Consider the following 20,975-nt stretch of genomic DNA (forward strand, 5'->3'; position numbering starts at 1 on the left):
AAGACTCCATAAACTAGTTCATATTTCAGAGTCATAGTATTTGATTCTGAGATGGAAGATAAAGTCCTTCACTAGCCTGACTGCCCTACTGGTCTTTCCTTGGAGGCACACAGTGGTACAAAGTCCTAAAGAGTGAAAAGGTCATTGTACTCTTTGACTTTTCTAGCTTGCCTTGAGATTGCTCAGGACTTCAACTCAAACAGAATGAAAGGTCTGGTATCTGGTTATGGGATTCAGAGGGATACACCAATTCCCAAAATTAATATCTTCTGCTGTCTGAGACACAGAAAGGAGGAGCTCTCTGCTTTCTACAGCCCTATCATGGTACCAGAGAGCCAGGGGAGCAAACACCCTTGTTCCTATTCCACCACAGGCTGGTGCAGGGATAGGCATGACTTTCACCCATAATTGAAAAAGCAGTGGCTGAACCATAAAATTTATCTCAACAATCTTGATTGCTCCTTCTGAAATATATTAAATTATCAATCATGTCATGATAAAACACGTAGGTACAGCAGCATTCCAGGCACATCTTGGGCAGCATTGCAACAGGCTCTGTACAAACATGAACTTAGGCATTGCCTGACACACAAACTCCTATTTTAAGTAGCCCTGAAGAGGTAGAAAGAAAAGAATAGGGACACAGATGAAGGGATTTATTTTCCCGGGTCTCTAGTGATCTAAGGTTCAATGCCCTACTAACAGACTGCCCCCTTTTAAATAATGACTAACATGCAGGAAGATGCTTCTCACATGTTTTTTCAAGCAACAAATCACAACAAATTAAGTTTGACACTAATGTGTGCATGCAAAGTCAATTAAATTCCGAAATACATTTTGTTTAGGAAAGATTTTGGTTTTTTTCAGTTATAAATCAGTCGCACTCAAAATATTTATTTTCTCTTTAATGGAAAATTGTAAAGTCACAGTCCTGAGTGAAGATCAGCAAGCAAATCTCTCTAAGCTGCCATGCCCTGTGAATAGAGGCCATGGTGCTGGCCAGAAGGTTGAACTGCTATGCAGAACATTTTGCAAGAAGAAAGATCTCTGCATCAGTCCCGAGAAGCCCAGACCTGGTAGATTACATAGGATGTTGCAGTCAGTGGAGAAGGAACTGGGAAATACATTTTTTCACATGTATGTCACACTCACAGAAACCAGTACTCAACGTACAGAGCTTCAATGTATATTTCTGATGGTGGGGTAACTTAGGATGGCTGGTACAGCACAGCTCAAAGAGGCCTTTCTGCCCATTAATTCTTCTGAGAGACCCTATGGGCCAGAGGGAGGGAGATGTGCTGTACCAACAGATACAGCCATCTGTGTTAGTCCCTGGGAGCCCAGAGCATTGACACAAATGCCCTTAGTGCCAATATCAGTGCCTGTATTTGGGTATCAGTGAAGTTTGCTGTCCCACTAGCTATTTTCTATTTAGCTTTACAACATGACAGTTCTGGCCAGGCCATTGTTCCCACTGTTATTTTTGCACCAGTTGCATGTTGAAAATTACTCCTGACTATTACACTGAGCCAAAAAAATTCACAGATGATACAAGAAGTTCCTTGAATAAAAAAGCCAACTAGAAGGACAGTAGAAATTGTAATGTGGTATCATAAAAGACTCACACCAAGGAATGAGTTTGTTGGGTTAATCCTAGCAGCAATTTCCCTTTGGAGCTCTTGTCGAGAGCATTTTCCACTGCACATACTGCACACATGGTGGACAGATACAATTTCAGCCTTATTGTAGCTTCTGGAGAAGGTCCTTGATGATCTTGGTGACCCTCAGGTTTCTTGCTCCTTTTGGGATTGGTATGGTTGGACAATGCATGGATACCTTCCTGTGCTTTCCATTTCAGTGTGTCCCCTGGAGATTTTTGTATGGTGAATGCTTAAAGCGCAGCGCTACTGAGACACAGCCAGTTCCTGATTTGAGGGCAGCAGCTGAGCTGATGCACATTCCAGTGCAGCTTGGGTACAGAGTATCCAGGAGAAATCAAAAAACTTTAAACTTGACATTAGACAAACAGAAATGGGCATGATAAACATTTCAGAGCTATCTCACTATTTCAGAAGGATGTAAATCAAGTCAGTGATGATAGGACATGAGCTGGACAACTAAAAGAGGCCTGTTTCAGTGGAGCTCATGTATGAAATGCTGCCTGGTGTCCAGAAAGTGCTATGCTGGACCCCTGATGTTGTCCCCAAGCACAGATCGGTATTACTGCTTTTCTGTGGGAATCACATTCTAAATATGAAAAGAAACATGACGACAAGACAAGATACAAAATAATTTACTCCACTTAAGGCTGGATTTTTGTAATGATATGAGCCAGATGTTATAAACCAGAAATGATCTGATGGTGCTCAGCAATGATTCATCTGTTCAGCAGCGATTACAAACAAAAGAGACCTTTGGCTTTGCTGCTGTTGCTGGCCAGTGCCAGGATAAACTGATGAGCATGTCCATTGACACAAAGAAACACGTAAAGAGAAGGATTTGCAGAACAGGCTCTCTGCCTTCCTCTGCTGAATACTCCTGCCAGCAGTTCTGGGTGCAAAAATCCCCTGTGGGCTTTGCTCTGTGCTGTACTGCTGCTGTGTCATTGCAAGAGATGGCAACCCACACATGGCTCACACTGGAAATCAGGTGCAGATACTAAAGCCTGGTTTTGTCTGCTGAGGGCTGCCTGTCAGTCTGTAAAACCTCAAACTTTGCCTCCTCTGCCTCCCTGGTGTTGATGTTGTTCCTTGCATGGGTGATGTTTGTGCCCTATCTGGAGGTAGAGGAATGCCACCTCTGAAACAGCCCCCTTTAAGTCCTAACAACTTCTCCTCCTTTCCCTGCTTTGGGGGTGGATAAGGAAAACTACTGACCCCTGCCCATTGTGCAGGTGCCCGGCTCTTCTTGGAGGTGGCCATCAGTGACAAAAAAAGACATCACTCGTTCTAATTGGGTTGGAGCATCCCCAAGGCACAGACCAGGGACACTTCCAGGGCATGTGACCCTGGAACCTCTGACAAAATTGAAACCTCTGGTGGGAATGGTATCTCTGGTGCTTGGAGAAGAGACTGCACTGACACAAAAGAGTGCCTGTGGTGTGACACTGATCCTTGAGTAGTGACACTGCTTGTCATGATAGGGTGTTTTATAAAGATTTGATTTCTTCAGACAGGCTTTCTTCTTTGCCAGTTTCTTGTGTTTCTCTTCAAAATGTGGACTTAAGGACAAATGCTACAATAAACATGCCAGTTATAAGGGATAAATATTGAAAAACTTTAAAGATTTCTTTTGGCAGAGAAAGAACCTGCTAATTTTAAACTGTTAGAGGGATAAGAGACCCTTCTGCTCACATTGTTAAATAGAACCACGAGTTGATTACTGAACAGCTCTTTTGGTTTTAAGCAGCTACAGACCCATAAATATTTCTGCCGAGGCTTGTCATCTCCACAGCAGTTCCTGCTGCTGTCCAACCATACCAGCAGCAGTTCCACAGAGGTTTGCAAGGGCAGTGTTTGTGCTGTCCAGCCAAGCTCAGGCAAGGAGCTGTGTGACAGCATTGTTCTTTCCACTCAGTGGCATTTGCAGAGTAGCCACTGCAGAGGGGCCCTTTTGTCAGGGCAGTCACCCACCATCCATCCATGCTGGAACTGGGGCAGTCCATGGGATGGCTCACTGTGCTGAGCTGTGTCTGAGCTGGTGAGACATCCCACCCCAATCCTGACCCCCCTCTTAATGTCATCATAATCTGAAGCCAAATAGCAGCTGAGCTCCAAGTGTTGTTTAGCTGTGTTTAACTTTTCCATGATAGACATGTTAAAACAAGCTTCTGCTTTCAGTGCAGAGTTAAAGATCATTCAAGAGTCACATGGGGATGCTCAATGGGCATAGTCCCCAGCCAGCCCCTCAGCTCCTCGGGCTGAACGCAGTTCTGCACTACGGATGATTTTTCCACTGCATTTACTGGAATGATCCTGTCCTGCACCAGTGCCCAAGCACTCTGTTAATAAATCTTTCTAGAGCCCAGCACCAGTGCTGCCAGAGCTGTGAAGCCACCTGTCTTGGGATGATGTGAAATTAATGATGCACTTAGAGCACTAGAAACTTAGACCTACTATGTGCAATGCCTCTTTTCCTGACCTACTGGTGTACACAGCTTACACCCAACCACCTTGGCTGCTCCTCCTCAGAAACCCTCCTCAGTGCAGAAGCAATTTAAAAATTGCTCAACCCACCTCAGGCCTGCACTGCCAGTGTTGTTTGTACACAGCATTCCTTTGGCAGTAATCAGCACTTGTTCAGTACTACTCAGCTCTGAGGCAGCTAAGGGAGGGAACAGGACAGGCAACATGAAGCACAGCAAAACATGCTGTGTTTATTGAGGACCAGAGCCTGCCTGCTCCAGCTGGGCTACTCCCTCTGGCCACGGAGAGGGTGAGGATGGGCTCTCTGGTTTGATCCTGCCCCAGTGCACGAGTCCTGCAGAGAGGGAGGAGGCAGCTGCCCTGAAAACCTACATGCTGCAGGGTCTTGGTGGAGAAAGGGTTAATGTGAAAGAGCAGACAGTGTCCAGAGCAATGCACAGCAATGCACAGAACAGCAGAAGATATTTTCTTTCTTCTCCTTTTTCTAGTGGGCAGAGCGTTTTATCAGGGAGGTAACTGATCAAGACTGGAAAAAGATACTGGGAATAAAGAAAAGGATGTGAATGACCACAGAAGAACTGGCAAATGTTTTGCCAATGGAAGACTGTTTTTTTCAGTTAAACAATGCCATTCATGTTAAAACTGAAAGTTTCCATGGAAACATGAATATGTTGGAAGCATTCTATTTTGGAAAACCTCCAGAATCCTCTCAGGAAGATGAAATATTTCAATTGTTTGGGTGTTTGGGTTTTTTTTGTTTGTTTGTTTGTTTGTTTGGTGGGGTTTTTTTTTGTTTTGTTTTGGTGTGTTTTGGTTTTTTTTGTTGTTGTTGTTGTTTTTGTTTGGGGGTTTTTTTTGGTTTTTTGGGTTTTTGTTTTGGTTTGGGTTGGTTTGGTTTGGGTTGGTTTGGTTGGTTGTTTTTTTTTTTTAATTTCAACAGTTAATTCTAAAAATGCAGTGTTTTTCTGTTACTTCAGGATAATATTTTTCAAAATATTTAGGCTTTTTCTTAGTAAAAATGAAAAAGTCAATGTGAAATATTCTTATGGACAGAAAATGGTGGGTTTTCAGGATTTTAATTCCCTTTGTGAGAATTTCATGGTGCTCTATTTCAATCAGTTAAAGAAATTCCCCAAAACAAATATTCTGAATATGTTCTTAATCTGACTCCTGCTTCAGGATGGGATCAAAAAAGAAATTTGATTTGTGTTTAATTTTAACCTGTGTTCCAGCACTGTGCCCAGGTGGCCAAGAAGGCCGATGGCATCCTGGCCTGTGTCAGCAATGGTGTGGCCAGCAGGAGCAGGGCAGGGATTGTCCCTCTGTACTCAGCAATGGTGAGGCCACATCTCAAGTGCTGTGTCCAGTTCTGGGCCCACAATTCAGGAAGGACATTGAGGGGCTGGAGTGTGTCCAGAGAAGGAAAACAAAGCTGGGGAAGGGTCTCAGGCACAAGTCCTGTGAGGAATGGCTGAGGGAGCTGGAGGTGTTTAGCCTGGAGCACAGGAGGCTCAGGGGAGACCCGTATTGCTCTCCACAACTACTGAGAGGAGATTGTAGCCAGGTGGGGTTGGTCTCTTCTCCCAGGTAACAAGTGACAGGGCAAGAGGAAATGGCCTCAGGTTGTGACAGAGGAGGTTTATATTGGATATTATGAAACATTTTTCCCAGAAAGGGTTATCAAGCATCAGAACAGAATACTCAGGGAAGTGGTGGGGTCACCATCCCTGGTGAAAGACATGTGGATGTGGCATTTAGGAACATGGTTCAGTGGTGGACTTGGCAGTGCAAGGCTAATGGTTGGATTCAATGATCTCAAGGATTTTTTCCAACCTCTATTATACCATTATTCTGTGATTCCATGCTCCTGAATGCACCTAGGTGTGCTTTAAGTTTAGCACCTGCTTTGTATGGTCAGCAAACTCTGAAATCTTCTGTAATTTTGCGCCTTCTGTTTCTCCTCTCATCCAGCTCCTGGCTGGGTGAGTACTTCATCTGTTTCTCATTCAGCTTTCTGACCGCTTTTCTCTTCTTTTCTTTTTCCTTTAGTTGCTATCCAAGATCTCTAGCAAGATTTCTAGCAAGATTCCCCTGCTTCTCCTCATGTCCTATATTTTCTGCCACAAGTATTGGTTTCTCTTCTTGTTTTCCTACATCCTGGGCCCAGTGAATCTCAAGTTATTCACACACTTGCAATTAACGTGAAACATGAGTATCTGACTTTTAAGGTCTTGTGCTCTGGAGTGGGCACTGGAGCAAGCCCAGGGCTTTTGGGCACATCCATTGCTGTGCAAGATGAGGAATACACAGCTGCCTGGTTCCCATCAGCCCTGAAGTATATTTATTTGCTTTAAAAGGTACAAACTCTTAGTGAGCTGAAATGGAAGAACAGCAGTGACATATAAAGAAAGAAAAATATTTGCTTCCTGCGCAGATTAGCTTCATCCAAGCTTAGACTTCAAAAAGATTTTGTAACTTTTAAACAAAGCAGTTCCCCTAATCACATGTCTATGATAAAATGATGGTAGCACCTAATCCACTGTAGGCACTAACTTTAGACTGGTTTTGGTATAATGCACTCGCTGTACTACTGAAGACATTTACTGTTACAAGGAAAATACATTGTAAAATTATGCACAGCTTATAGCTTTATTATATAATGCATGACTCGGGCAACTATGATTTTTCTGTAACTTTTTCTGTAATAGATAGCCTTCCACTGCAAGAAGGTGGTACTTTAAGGGAATACATGTTTCTGGCAGTCAAGAGATCTGGCAGTCCCACAAAAGGGAGCACAGTATGTATTCCCCCACTGGGGAATGGTGTCAGCAGTGCATGTGCTGCAGTGATATAGTGTAATCACACAAAACATAACAATGCATAAGGCTTAACAGCCAGGTTCACATGGAGAGCTACTCCGTCAAATGGGAGGAATTAATTGCACTGCTAAAGCAGAAGGTGAGCACTTTTGGATTTCCATGCATACAGTATTTATTTCAAGGTCTAGGGAGAGCTGCAGAGCTCCAGTTAAACCAGGCTGACTGCTCACATGTAGGGATTCTTGTGGTGTTCGTGCCACCAGCAATGGGGCCTGCCTCCTCCTCTGGGAACACACAGGGCCACGAAGCACAGTGTCCTGCTTCTCAGGCAGCCCTGCTGGGTGCAGGGATCCCTTCTTTGCAGGATCCTGCTGCATGTACACCAGGCAAATTTCTTGTTCCAGTGCTACTGCTGGGATGACACGCCAGTCTTGGTCTTCTGAGTCATGAAAGCCAAATTCTATCATCTACATTAATGTTGTTTGTAACTGGTTGAGATTTCCATCTTATGCCACTTTCCCTTATATAGATATTTTCTTCTCCTGGTGTTTACTCTTTCTTGATGTATTTTTAGAAACCTTTTGTATTCCTTTTCTCTTCCCTGCTAAGCAGGCGCCGGTCCCTCCTGTAGGATAGTCCCCATTAGTCTGACCATTGTCTCATTTGCTCCTGTTTCAATTAATCCTTCTTGACAGGGATGCCCAGGAATCTCCACAGTGTTTCAGATTGGACCTCACAATTTGAGACACCAAATTCATAATTTGCTGGCTTCGCATATTTGCTTTTCTAGCGGCTGTGTGGCAGCAGTGGTTCACTCTCATCTAACATCATACCACTGTAGTAGGCTTCCCCTTAAGCCATTTTCTTCTGTTGTTTTAGAATCAGCAAAAATCATTTTTGATCCCCGAGTGATGGTGCCCTTCACAGTATTAATGTTCAACATATTCTTACTACCTATTTCTCAAGGTCACCTTTTATTCCTTAGTGATACTCTAGTTCTGCATTGTGCTGACAGCCACAGACACTTGTGTCTCTAGAAAAGGCCATTGGAAAAATACAGTATTTGCTGAAGTCTCAGAGGAAAATATTTAATTAGATGAAACCAAGTCTGATTTTTTTATAAACCCTAACAAGTTATTTCAGCCCAGTAATTTCCTTTTCAATATGATCTGCTTTACATTCTCGCTATGAAAGCCCGGTATAATTTTTGATCCCATTTCTATCCTCTACCTTCCTGAGTTATATTAAGCTGAGTTATATTTCCCATCTGACAGTGTATCAAAATTCCAGCTGACACTCAGTGGAATTCAATCAGTTGGGTTCTGGTTTTTTGGTTGGTTTTGGTTGTTGGTGGTTTTTTGGTTTTTGCCCTAGCACACTACTTTTTCCTTCCTGAAAAATCATATCTGCTATTCTCTACTCATAATTGCAACATTTTTAACTTGATACCAAAACTGTGGCTACCAAAATTGTCATTCCCTGTAACTACTTCTAGAATTTAGGAGACAGAAGTCCATTATTAGAAGTTTTGTTTACACCTCAAAGGCTATAATTTTCTTTCGTTTCCTTGCTTGTTTCCATACTTTATTTCATTTTTCTAATTGCAAACTAAGTCAATGTAGGAATTGAATTTTTAAGCTATTTAATCCTTGCTCTTTCATGGCTCCACATCTTTCCTTGTTATTTTTTCTTATTATGCTACTGAAAAAATGCTTTATTTTTCATTTTCATTGCAACATCTAAACCTATTATGAGTTTTGGCTTATTCTTACTTTGCATCTCCACATCCTGATGTACAAAGCTCGGTTTTATTTGTTCCTAAGAATTTGTTTGTGCTCTTTAAGGACCATAGCTTTATATGATCATAAGTATTTGTATTCTGAAAGGACTATTCCTACTGTCTTGTTTGAGAGGATACTCAGCCAATTAAGTCTGGAGTGCTTCCATGTATATCTGTCTCTCCCTACAAGTAGTTTTTGTATCTTTGACTTGAAGAAGTACCAAGATTAATCCTCATTCAGGTCTCTGAGTTTTTCAGTTCAGTCAGCTTCACCATTTTTCTTTTTTTTTAACTAAAGCTCATGATTTAGGACTTGTAATTGACCTACATTTGGCAGTCTTTCCAGAAAATATGAATGTTTAATATTATAGCTAAAGTTATATTTTAGAACAGGCCCTTTATAATTTCCTCCTACTTACTGAAGTCAAGTCTAAAATAGTATTGCTTCTGTATATTGCTTTTGTTTGTTCAGCAGCTTTTTGAAAGCATCTCCTGGCTAGTATATCTATGAGCAGCTAAGATCCAGTTCTTCGGGCAGAACTTGGGAAGTTCATGATTACACCACTTTGAGTCACCACATCCTAAACTCTTGTTCACTTTGATAACTAAGATAGACACTGATGGTCTGCTACCTGTTCTCAGCTCAGTTTCTGGAGATCATATCTTTTCTGTCTTACTCTATTTTGGTCAATGTAATTGCTCTTCTGTTTTTTGGTGTAATCATATCCTCTTCAGTGTTTTATTTCTGCTTTGTACTACTGTATAAACTATTGCCTTTACTCTTCCTCACTGTTTGTTTTCTTCTCTTGATACCACACTTCTCCTGCTCCCTTTCTCACACAATGATGTGTGTCCTGTCCATATTCAGTGCTACTACTTGTCTGTGGGTGCTCTGTTCCATCAGCCACATCAGGTAGGGCTTCATGTATAAATAGCTGCTGTCAGGTAACTCCTCTTGCAACTTATGTCATCTTTGTCATCACATCCATTCCTGGCAATATCTCTACTCCTGCCCTAAAAGAATAATTTAAATGGCCCTCATTGAATTTCTTCATCCCTTACATTTTTTTTTCACAGTTGTTGCAGGGAAGTCTATATACCCATTTTATAGCCTTTATTCATTGTTTTCCTCTTGTTTGGCCCAGTCTGGTCAGCCAAAGAAAATCCTTTCCACTCCCTGTGTACTGCAGCTAAGTGGCATGATCTCAGAGCTTCTCTCAGTGCCCTCACATGTCCCACAGGTAGTGACAGATCCTGACATGTGAGAAGTTTCCTCCTTGCAGCCTCTCCTGATTCCCGTGCAGCTGTTGTTGTTTAATGCCATACCACATTACCACAGCCAAGACACTTGACACCACGCCCAGGCTAGAATGCTCCTTGGCCTGGGTTTAGAAAGCTAGAAACACTGATCAAAACATTATTTTGGGGGAGACACTGCAGTTATTCTGCCAAATCTTGGAGCAGCTGATGCATTACCATACGTAATATCATGTGGTTCTATGGAGTTAACAACATACAAGTCATATTTTTCCTACCCTATGAAAAAGAAAATACCATTCCTTGCTGGTGCACTCAGGGATGTTCTGGAGTTTGCTAGTGAAAGGTGAAGTTCATATTAAGGGCAAGTCCAGGCTTCTATCATTGATGCAGACAATGAGATTTGCAGTCTTCAGAAATTATTTCAAAGATAGCAGGAAGTAGTACAATGTAAGTTGGCTTTCAGCGAACATGCCTGCATTTATCAGAGCAATGAATGGAAGACCATATTCTACACCTCACAAACAAATTTTGGTATCTTTAAGTACCCAAGTGTCTTGGAATGCTTCAAGTGTGTTTCAAATATTTTCCATAATAATAATGTAATATTTCAAATAATGTTTCAAGTAATTTCTGTAGTGTTTTCACTAGATTGCTGTATAGTGACATAATACAATAATCACCTATTTATTTTATTCAAAAAATAGAGTAATCTTTGTATTCTCTTTGCTGGGACATATTTTCAATGTAATCTGTCTATCTAATCCAAAATAAGTGACAGAATAGTGGTATAAGTGGTATTTCTGCATAGTATCTTCCAAGAGCCATAGACATTCGTCTTCTAGATCATTGTTTTGATACGGAGAGCTTGGATGCTGCTCCAATCAACTAAAAAATACAGTCTATCTTTTTGATGTGTGTTACCAGTTCATCAAAGGCTTTTCAAGTGAGTAGCCCCTCTAGTTGCGGTCTCCCAAATGGAGATTTCATGTTTTGGGGAAGTCCATATTGCCATGGAGCAGCCAAAGCAGATGATCACTTCACCCCTACATGTACACATTGAAACCCATCAGAACTCTTCTTGTGGGAACAGACTCATCTAATGCTGCAATTAAATCTGGGATATCAAAGCAACAGGCAGGATGGTCCTTGCTCTCCCTAGTGTTTAGATTTCTTTAACTTATCAGACAAGTAATCAAAACATCAAGACAGATGCTGAGTAAAGGGAAAATGCAAGTTACACTCTTCTGAGACCTCCCAGTTCCAACAGTGAAAAAATGTGCAATTTACAGAGGTCATTCTGCTGGAATTATCCTAGTAAGGGAGTTCCAGTAAAACTCCTAGTAGAGATCTGCCCCATCTTGGCAGACTAAAACAGCTACCTGTGATTTAAATTAAGACTTGAAGGCTGTTCTGTTATAATAAGGTAAGCTTTAATCCTGGATGTACAAATTACATTAGAAATCCTGGAACATGGATAATTTCTGGTAGCCAGACATACGAACCAGAGATCTGAATATCTATTGGCTCATGTAATACCTGACATCAGACCAACCCACACAGACCTGCAGCACTCCATTCCATCCAGACATCAGTCTCCCTGTTTTCAGAAATCATCTTGGAGCTGCCTTCCTCACAAGACAACACCTGATGACACCATCCTTGGAAAAGGATGGCTGCATGCAAGGATTCCCCACTGCCCTTTAGGGTATCTGGTGCCCTGTAATGTTGGTTAGAATAATTTCAGGCTGATTTCTTCTACATGGTGGTAAATCCTTATTCTTCTAAATGTCATCTGCAAATCTCTCTACATTGTTCTGTCAGCTAGTCCCCTGTGTTGGAAATCAGTGTTAGGTGACACCACCATATTCTGAAACTTCATCAGTGTGATATGCTGTATACCTAACCCTTGGCCAGGCTTGCTCAGGACAATGCTTCCATGTCTTCATTTTCCAAGGTGCTTCTTTGTCAGCTTGGGATTTTCCCTTGTTCCACTCTGAACTTACTGGCTGGATCTGAACCCCCAACAAAGCACAGCTGATCTGCCACTGTGTCAAGGAAGTTTGTCAAGGATATTTGCATTGCTTCTCTTTTAAAGCTCTTAATTTTTCAGCTGGCATCTGAGTGTTGGAAGTCCTCAAAACACAGAATGACTTGTCAGTGTTATCTGAACCTGTTTTCAGCTGCAGCACTGGTGCATGCTGTGTTTTCTTGCCTGGCAATACAAGGCTCCAGGAGAGACTGTCCCATTACTCTGCTGAACCCTTTTCTGCTTGCTCTCATCTCCTCATTTTCCTCTCCCATTACTCATGACTCTCTTTATATGACACCTCCCATGGTCATGATGGCTTTATAGTTACACACATCTTGAAGTCCAGAGGGCAGTGCCACCAGCTCCCACATCCACAGGCCAGGAAGGGTCTGCCCAGGCTTTGTGGGCATCCCCAGGAGCTGCCAACAGGACACTGAGTGCTCCTCAGAGCAGGCTCAGCACTAGGCTTAGGGCTCACCGGCATCAGTGAGTGCTCTGACCAGCCTGTTTACCCTGCTCCAAATGCTCTCTTCCCCACCCTCCTGCTTTTAAGGTTTCCTGACATTTTTGTTACTCCCGACTGCACTCCTGCTTTCCCATTGGATCTACCATGCTCAAGGCACACTGAAGTTTTGAATCATGACCTGACCCTCAAACGTGGACCTGCTTTGTCCACAATTCCACCCTGGCTTTGGGCTCAGCTTGTTCTGTTGCAAGCCCTGTCTACCTCCTCCTCTTGTAGGAGCATCGGGGGCTAAGACAGTCGGGACGGACAGAGACAAGTGATCTCTGAAGCCAGGCCGTGGAACCTGTGGTTTATTGCAAAGGGCCTGGGTGCAGGGCCCTGCTGGGAGCTGCCAGCCACAGCTCGGAGCAGGCCCGAGAGAAGAGAGGGGTAGAGAGGATGAAAGAGTAAGAGCATAAAAGGGTAGGAGAGTAAAAGGGGTAAGAGAGCAAAGTTCCTGTCACAATACAATAAATCTTCTTCTGTGTCGAATATTCTAATTCTCAGTAACCAATCTAGTACAATATACAAATCCTATAGCATTTACATACAGCCTATAACAATCACTACATTACCATACTGTGTTACATTTTAAACCCTAAAAACTACTCTTTGGACCCCTTCTGCCAAGCTAGTATGGTCTGCTTTGACCCTTGGAGCTGTCTGCAAGCAGAGGGTATTGTTTCATCAAAAGGGGATTACCTTCAGCCGGCCACACCATTGTTTTCCTGTTGTTCAGTAACTAAGGGATCTCAAAGCTTGCTTTCATTTCAATCTCACTTATAGTTTCTATATTCTCAAAATCTTTTGCCAGACAATCATATTTATAAGGCTTTCCTGTTTCATCTTCCCCAACAACCTCTGCTTTCCTCTATTTTCATCTGGTCCACTGTATATTCCTGGTAGCAGATATAAATTGCAACTTGTTTGCCTGTCTTTTCATGCCACCAACCTCTGAAGGCATAGTGGTGCACCCTGAGAAACAGTCATGCTCCTGGCAGGCTGGTTATAGTCATTCTGCTGTAAGCATTATGTGATGACAAAAAATGGCACAAGAAGTGGCACAGCAAACAGCATGATGACAGAGAGCTGCTTTGTCTCCCTTAAATGTTAGTTTTTACAGGGATGTTTCTTGTGAAAGTGTTTTATGGAAACACTTCTTTGTTAAGTCTACCTGCAGCTAACATTTCCACATGGAAATCTGCACATTTTAAGAGCACCTTCAGACTATAATTGAGTTGTACCTTTTTCTATTCTTCCTGTTGTGTGCTTTGGTGGCACCCTCTGACTCCTCTGAGGGAGAGGGAAGCCCTGTTTTTTACTGCAGTGTTAGAAAATGGAGCTTCACAGTGGGTTTTGGCAAGAAGTCAATTTTCAGATGAATATTTTGTGTAGTTGCAGTGATGATGGTGGCTAATTTCTGAAAATAAGCCATAGGTTCTACTGTGGGAACTTTTAACTCTCTGCACCATGGTAAAACACCAGTATGTAGTGAAGCAGAACAGTAGCAGAGTTTGTTTAAGGCTCTCAGTAATGTGAAAACTGGTTTGAAACACTGGTTTAATAGCCACAGGCCTGTCTGAGGGGCTGAGAGATTTCCTAGCAGCAAAAGAAACACTGGAAAAGGAAATGAATGTGCTTTGTGCATGTGCAGGAACGCACATCAAAGGCAGACCAAGGCTGGGTGATAGGCCCTTGCAAATGAAACAGGCTCTGGAGATTGCTTGTATCAATAACATTTACTATCCAGGGTATCTTTCACTCCCAATATTCTGGGAAAACGGCTATCATCACAGCTCTGCTGTGATAACACCTCCCTGAGCTTCTGGGAAAACAGCTCTTTCCTCCTCCCTGGAATCTGAACATCCTTTACGTGGCACCCACTGAGTCACTTGGCATTTCAGAGTCTCTGGCCAAGCTCAGTCTCCCCCTCCCTCCCTCACTCCCTGGCATTAATGCTTTCCCAGGCAGGGCTCTTGTCACTCTGGGGTGCTCTGCTGGGGCACCTTGGGCCACCACTGTACTGCCACTGTTTCTCCCTGCTGCTAATGCCAGGCCTTTGCCCAGTCTGTACAGAGCTGCCTTTGTCATCAGAGATGGGGACACCATCCACACAAGCAGCCTGGAAGGAGCTGTGGTGGATGAGCTGCTGGAGGCTCTGCCTGAGCCGAGAGCCCAGTGAGGCTCTCCAGGGCATGTCCACAACCCCAGGCAGGTGATGGAACTCCATGAGTTGACTTGGAAGGCATTTCTTGTCAGGTTTGGTTTTTGCAGATGAGGTGTGCACCTGGCAGAGAAGACACCTGCCTCCAGCTTCCAGGAGCTAGGCCTTAAAAAGGGCACTCACACATGGGCTGATGACTGCAAAGCAAAGAAGTGACCAATACAAGGGGGGGACATAATAGCATGCCCCAGCTTGGGGTATTCACCTGCTGTCCCTGGGGCCATCCTGTCCTGCACCATCACAGAGCTCTGGAAAGGCAAGAGACATTAGCAAGTGACAAAGCTACAGGCCCAGCATCAGGCTATTCCTAAAATACAAGGTATTTGTGACCAAATTACTTGTTCGTACAAAATGGGTTATTGATGCTTAAACCCACATAGCCAGAAGAATGAGTAAAAACATAGGGCTTCACATGTGTCCCTTCTCTTTTCCTTCTTATTTTAACTAATTAGTTAAAATAATTCATTTAGCTTTCTTTTGGCCTCAGGCCCCTGATGTAAGCACATAGGAATATGCTGTTTCTTACACATTCATCCAGTCTGCTAGCCCACATTGACAGTCAGACTTACACAGAAATAATAAACCCCTCTTAGCTGTGCCTCACTTAAAAGAAGTGCACTGTGCATCATGGAAAAAAAAAATGAGCCCAGCAAAACACTTAACAACTGGGACCTAAGACAATAAACGTAAGGCTCTAAAAATTAGACTTGGCAAAAGTCTAATGCAGATAAAATCAATAAGGAAAGGATAAGAATATATTAACACAAAATATTTCCTGGGGAAATGGAAAAAGTTTCATAAGAGTAGATCTGAACATCAACAGAGTTATCCAAAGGGCAAGAAAAAAAATCTGTAGCCTTTCAGATGTTGGCCAAAAATGAAAGAAAAACAGGCGCCTTCTCAGTCAGGTCTGGCAGCAGCAGCCACCAGCAAAAGGAGCTCAAGAGGGGTGGCAGCTGGAAATCACTTGGCTTCTGAAGTCCCTGGCACTTTGCTGCCTCTAATCCTTCTGTGGCCACCAGATCCAGAAGGATGCATGTGCAGCCTGAAGTTCACTCACATCCTTCCAGGCAGGAAGGACAGGATGGTTCTGAGGAGCTGCACAGCCCTCAGGCCTGTCCACTCATTCAGGTCTTCCACTGGAGCCCCATTTCTATGCTTCTTTCTGCTCTCATTTTTTGGTGTGTCTTCCTTGGTGCTGCCTTCCTGTTCCTTCTGCCTGCTGATCTCCCACCATTACCTCTACTAGTAACCCTTTGCTGTTCAGACTGAATGTGTGAAAGCAGCACAGCAGCAGCTCTGCCAGTCCCCACCTCTTGTCAGTCTGCTCAGCTGGGTGGGACAAGTTATTTCAAAAGTCTTCTTGAGTTATAACTAAGGCAAATCAAGTCAGTAAATAATTACTGGCATCACTCTGGTACTACTAGTCCTCCACTGCTTTTCCACAATGGCCTTTCTGTGCCGAGTGAGCACAGACATGTCACTTTGCTGGGAAGGGACAAGCAGCACAGGTGAGCTCAACTGTATTGCACAGAGGGATGGGATAAACCCTCTGTGAACCTCACAGGAGGAAATGTCTTGTGGATTCAGCTGTTGCATCACTTCAGCTTTGCCAAACAATGGAAATAATTCAAATGTAGGCATGTAGTTCTGCAATGAAGGTCTCAGGGTGTGACATCTTCAAAGGGGCTGTTTCTGGCAGGTGGAGAAACAACAGGAGGTGTGTTCCTATGCTGGCTGCCAGCACTGGACTGCAGCTCTTTTTACTTGGTGATGGGACTAATGCACCAGAGGGATCTCCCCTGGTCTCCATATTCCTTCTTTTTGGTCAGTTCTGAGAGCCAGGAATCATGTGCTAGATCTACACCTTCCTTAGAGGATTTTCATGTTAATCTTAGTCCTGAGGAATAGTGAACTGGAAAAGGAGGCTGTAGAAACACATTTCTTGACCATATTCAGCATTATGGAATGATCCAGGAATGGTGAGATGGTGCTTGCTTAACCCCTACTTTTAATACTGATGTCATAACCTGACGTAAGTGGGCAATAAAAGTTGTCATCTTAGCTGCAAACACAAGACACTTCTTCCCCTTGAGCTCATCTGTGGCAGAATATCCTCTTGCAGCTGTACCCATCACCCATCTGTGGCCCTGAAGCTGTAAACAGAACAGGCTCAGCACTTTGTCTCCCTGTGCTGTACAGTCTTTCACTATCAGTGGAGGAACATGCTGTCCAGCAATGAGTTCAAAGAGCTGCTGCTGGTTTGCCTCTAATCTTCTGTTTTTCTTTTGGAATATGCAACCAAAAAACTGGAATTATTTTTCCTGGCTTAGGGTCCTTAGCATGATCATGCTGTCCATCTTGCTGAATGTTTCTGTGGTATTTTACTGTACTAATGGATGCTCATGTACATCATTGTAACCCTTTGGTCACAGCCTGTGGTGCTTCATTTTTCTGAGCTCTGTCCATAGAGGATCACAGAATCAGAGTATTTTAAGCTGAAAGGATGGTCCCTTGCTGTGGCACAGGCTTGTAGCTCTGGGACTTGGTCTGGCAATTGAAGCAGCAGATTTCTGAGTCCTCTGTTCAAGACCTAAAGTCAATCAAAAGGGAAGGAGAACTTCTCTGACTGGCTGAATGGCATTGGAATGCCATTTAAAGACTGAGTGCAAGATCTCTGGTGTCTAGAAGCAGTGGTGACTCTGTGGATTACATTTGTTCCTTGCCCTAGTTTGTATAAGCAGTTTACTAATTTCAGCTCCCAGTTCTGGCAAATCTGTGGAAAATAACCCTATGAATAAATGTGTTTATTTGTTTTGAAAGAAAGTCTTCTCAAACTCTTAGAGAGGTGCATTTAGGATTAGCTGCTACACAGAGGGATTGGAAGAGGACCATCTGCTTTCAGCCAAAACCAGTTGCTCTGTATCAGCCAGTTTCCTAATCCCACCTCAATTCTCTCTCTGCTCCTGCACATGGTGCTTGCCTGCCCCAACAGCACAGCTCATTGAGCCATTTTTTGGGTGAAAACACATTTCTCTCTGCATTCCCCAGATCTGTCCCCCAGACACGGGAGGGGACACGCCGGTGGCTCCAGCCAGCTGCACGGCACAGCCCCCCCAGCCGTGCTGCGGGCACTCAGCGCTGCCCACCCATCCCTGTGCCCCCAGGGGCTGCCCCGCCTCTGTCCCCATCAACAGGCACTGCAGTAGCTACGTGTGGTGCTGCAGCCTCGGACTGTGAGGGCTGATGAACTCTCCCTCAAAACGTGGAATCAGCACGTTCCCCACCCCCCAAAGCTGCTGTCCTGCGGCATTTGTTCTATAAACACAGATAAAAATCTTGTTCTTACTTTTCAAGTTTATATTTACAAAGGGTGGAAAAAGAGGCATAATGACAGTTTAATTAATGTATGCCATTAATCCTGGAGATAATCAAAAGCCTGATAAGTCTCTCATCTTGTAAAAAAGAATTAGAAAGCACTGAAACATCTTTTGCCATCTGTAAACGTTTTAATGAGATGCTGCATGCTTGGAGGAGGAGCCATGGAAAGGAGCAATGCCAGAGGACATATTCTCAGCAGATTTCATCACTGGACTTCTTGTGTGATATTATTCTTGGCAAAACTGTAGTCCAAAGTCATCAATGTTGTTTTTAAAATTTGTCCTCCTGTCAATGTACAAAGCTATTCTAAGAATTTGTGGATATAAATCAGGAGAGCCTTCCCATGTATACCCTTTTCTTGTAAGAATCATATATTTAAAGCACTGCTTCAGCTTTTACTAATTACTTCCTAGTTATCCCTGCAGGTGTGAAAGTCATGCCAGTATACAATATCTATTATTCAAGCAGAAAAAAAGAAATAGAATTAATAGATGGCAATATTTCCAAGGTGTTTAAAAAGTAATAATGTGGCCAACTTCAGAGAACTATATATTTTTTTTAATCTGTAGAAAATTCTTGTTTCAATGCTGTCCATAGCTTTGCACTTTTATATGTAAGGTGCAGTTTATGTGGTCAGTTATTACCAGTAAGAGTCAATGAAACAACTTTGGAGGGTGCAGTGACTAACAGACATCGTCCAGATTTTGAGGAGCTCAAAAAGAAGTGCTCATCCTTGAACTTGGAGCAAGCACAAGGGCAAAATGTCCTAATGTCTGCCACTCCTGCAGGGACCTGGGAACCAGCTGGAGCTGGTGGGAAGCATGGTGGGAATGAATAATAATAAGTATTGCTTCTCTTCCTCTCCAGAGACCCAAAGAAAACTGAGTTTGTCCTCTGGAGCGGAGGCTGGGGGCAGCAGTCTGCCGCAGGGGGAGAGTTAAGACTGGGTGAGAACTTTTGTCTGGCTCCCAAAAAAGACTGAACCAGTGAAGGAGCCAGAGCAGGACTGGGTTAAATAAACCCTGGAGGAGAAGTTCTGGCAGGCAGGCAGAAGGAGGGTGAAAAAAATGAGAATATTTGTGTCAGGGTTGGAAATGACAGGGTCTTTTGGTTTTGTTTTTTTTTTTAATTTTGTTTAAGTTTGAACAGTATGAGCAGCACTAAGAAGCAGTGGTTGCCCAGGCACAGGTCAGCCAGCAGCTGAACCGCTTGGGTATGCCCCTGCAAGCATGAACATCCCAAATCCCTTGAGCACAAGGGGATTTTGGCAGGTGGGCTGGGGAAGGGGGCAGAGGTGGGTGAGGCAGTCAGGGTGCTGCAGGCCCTGCCTGTGCCCCGGGGCAGGCAGAGGTGTGGGCTGTCAAGGGGCCATTGCAGCAGCGTGCTCAGCCCTGGGAATGTCACCCCAGGGCAGATCCAGAGAAGGAACACCCCAAGGGGGTTTCCTTCAGACTCTCCCACCACATGTGAACAACATTTAGTAAATACCTGCAGGAGGGCTGATTCCCAGTGCACTGAGACTCAAAGTCTTTGTCATGGTTTGACACTGGCACAATGCCAGTGCCCCATGAAAATATACTTCCCTGGTGTTTGCTGTGAGATGTGACCAGGAAATAAGCAAAGCAGGCCTCTACCTTAGGAAAAAAAGTTTATTAACTAAACTACAAAAGGAAAAAAAACCACACACACACACACGCACACACACACCTGGAAAATGAAAACTCCACAAAAAGATTTCCTCCTCCCCCCACCACATTTCCAATACATCTTCCAAATTTCAAGTCTCCATCCATTACCCTGTAAATACTCAATTCCAGTCCATCAAGAGGAGAGGAGTCCTTCTTGGGGCCATGGTGACCTCTTCCTTGCATGCCCAGCGCTCTCACCACTGGACATGGAACAGAGCTGCTTCAAGGGTTATCCTTTTAAGGGTGCTTTGACCAGTTCCAAAAAAAGCACAGTTTTCTCTCACTCTCGGGACCTCTTGTCCCCCCCATACTTGTCTACCCCCTGGGGCCGGGGGGTCTCCAAAACCGAACCCTCTCAGTTCTGAGCCATCGCCTCCCCCCTGCATGCAGCCTCTGTGTTGCGAGGAAGCATGGTTCTGTCCATGGCTGTACCAAAAAGAGTCCAGCAACCAGCTACTCCATCATCTCTTTCCGGCCTCTTCTTTACTCTCCCAGCCTCACTCACTGCTCCGACTGTCATTCTCTTGCCCATTTCCTCTTTATCATCCACTCCATCTCCCCTCCGGGAAAGGTCCAAATGCTCTGTGAGGTCTTCATTGTCCAGAAAGGGGTTAACAAACTTCTGCACGCGGCCAGGCTCCTTCCCTGCTGCACTCCCCCTTCCCCCCTCATTCTTCACAGGCCGATATCACTTCAAGGCCACAGGCCCGTACCAGCTTTCTCTCTCTCATCTTCTAGCTGGCGGGGGGGGCTGCCCAAATCTTCTCGGGGCCTCTCTCTCTCTCTGTCTCTCCTGGGGGGGGCTGCCCAACGCCTCCTGGTGCCCCCACCACCCTTCCATCTTGAGGGGTCAGGCCTACCTCTGCCAGGCCGCAGGTTTTCTTCTCCCCCGCCCAGCTCGAAGCCGGGCAGGGGACGCCTTGCCTCTTTGCTGGCCGGAAATCAAAGAGGGAGCCCAAGGGAGTGCTCTGCTTCTAACCCCTGTGTTCTCAGAGGCGCATCCACCCTCAGTGGCCAAGCCTGGTGTCAATTTAAAATCTGAACACCTATTGGCCTCTGGCCGCTCCATTCCCAGAAAACCTGCTTCCTGTAAACCCACGACAGTCTTCAAGACTGAAAATGTGTTTAAGACCCTGAGGAGGGG

This window comes from Camarhynchus parvulus, chromosome 2, assembly GCF_901933205.1.
Source record: "Camarhynchus parvulus chromosome 2, STF_HiC, whole genome shotgun sequence".
Lineage (NCBI taxonomy): Eukaryota > Metazoa > Chordata > Aves > Passeriformes > Thraupidae > Camarhynchus > Camarhynchus parvulus.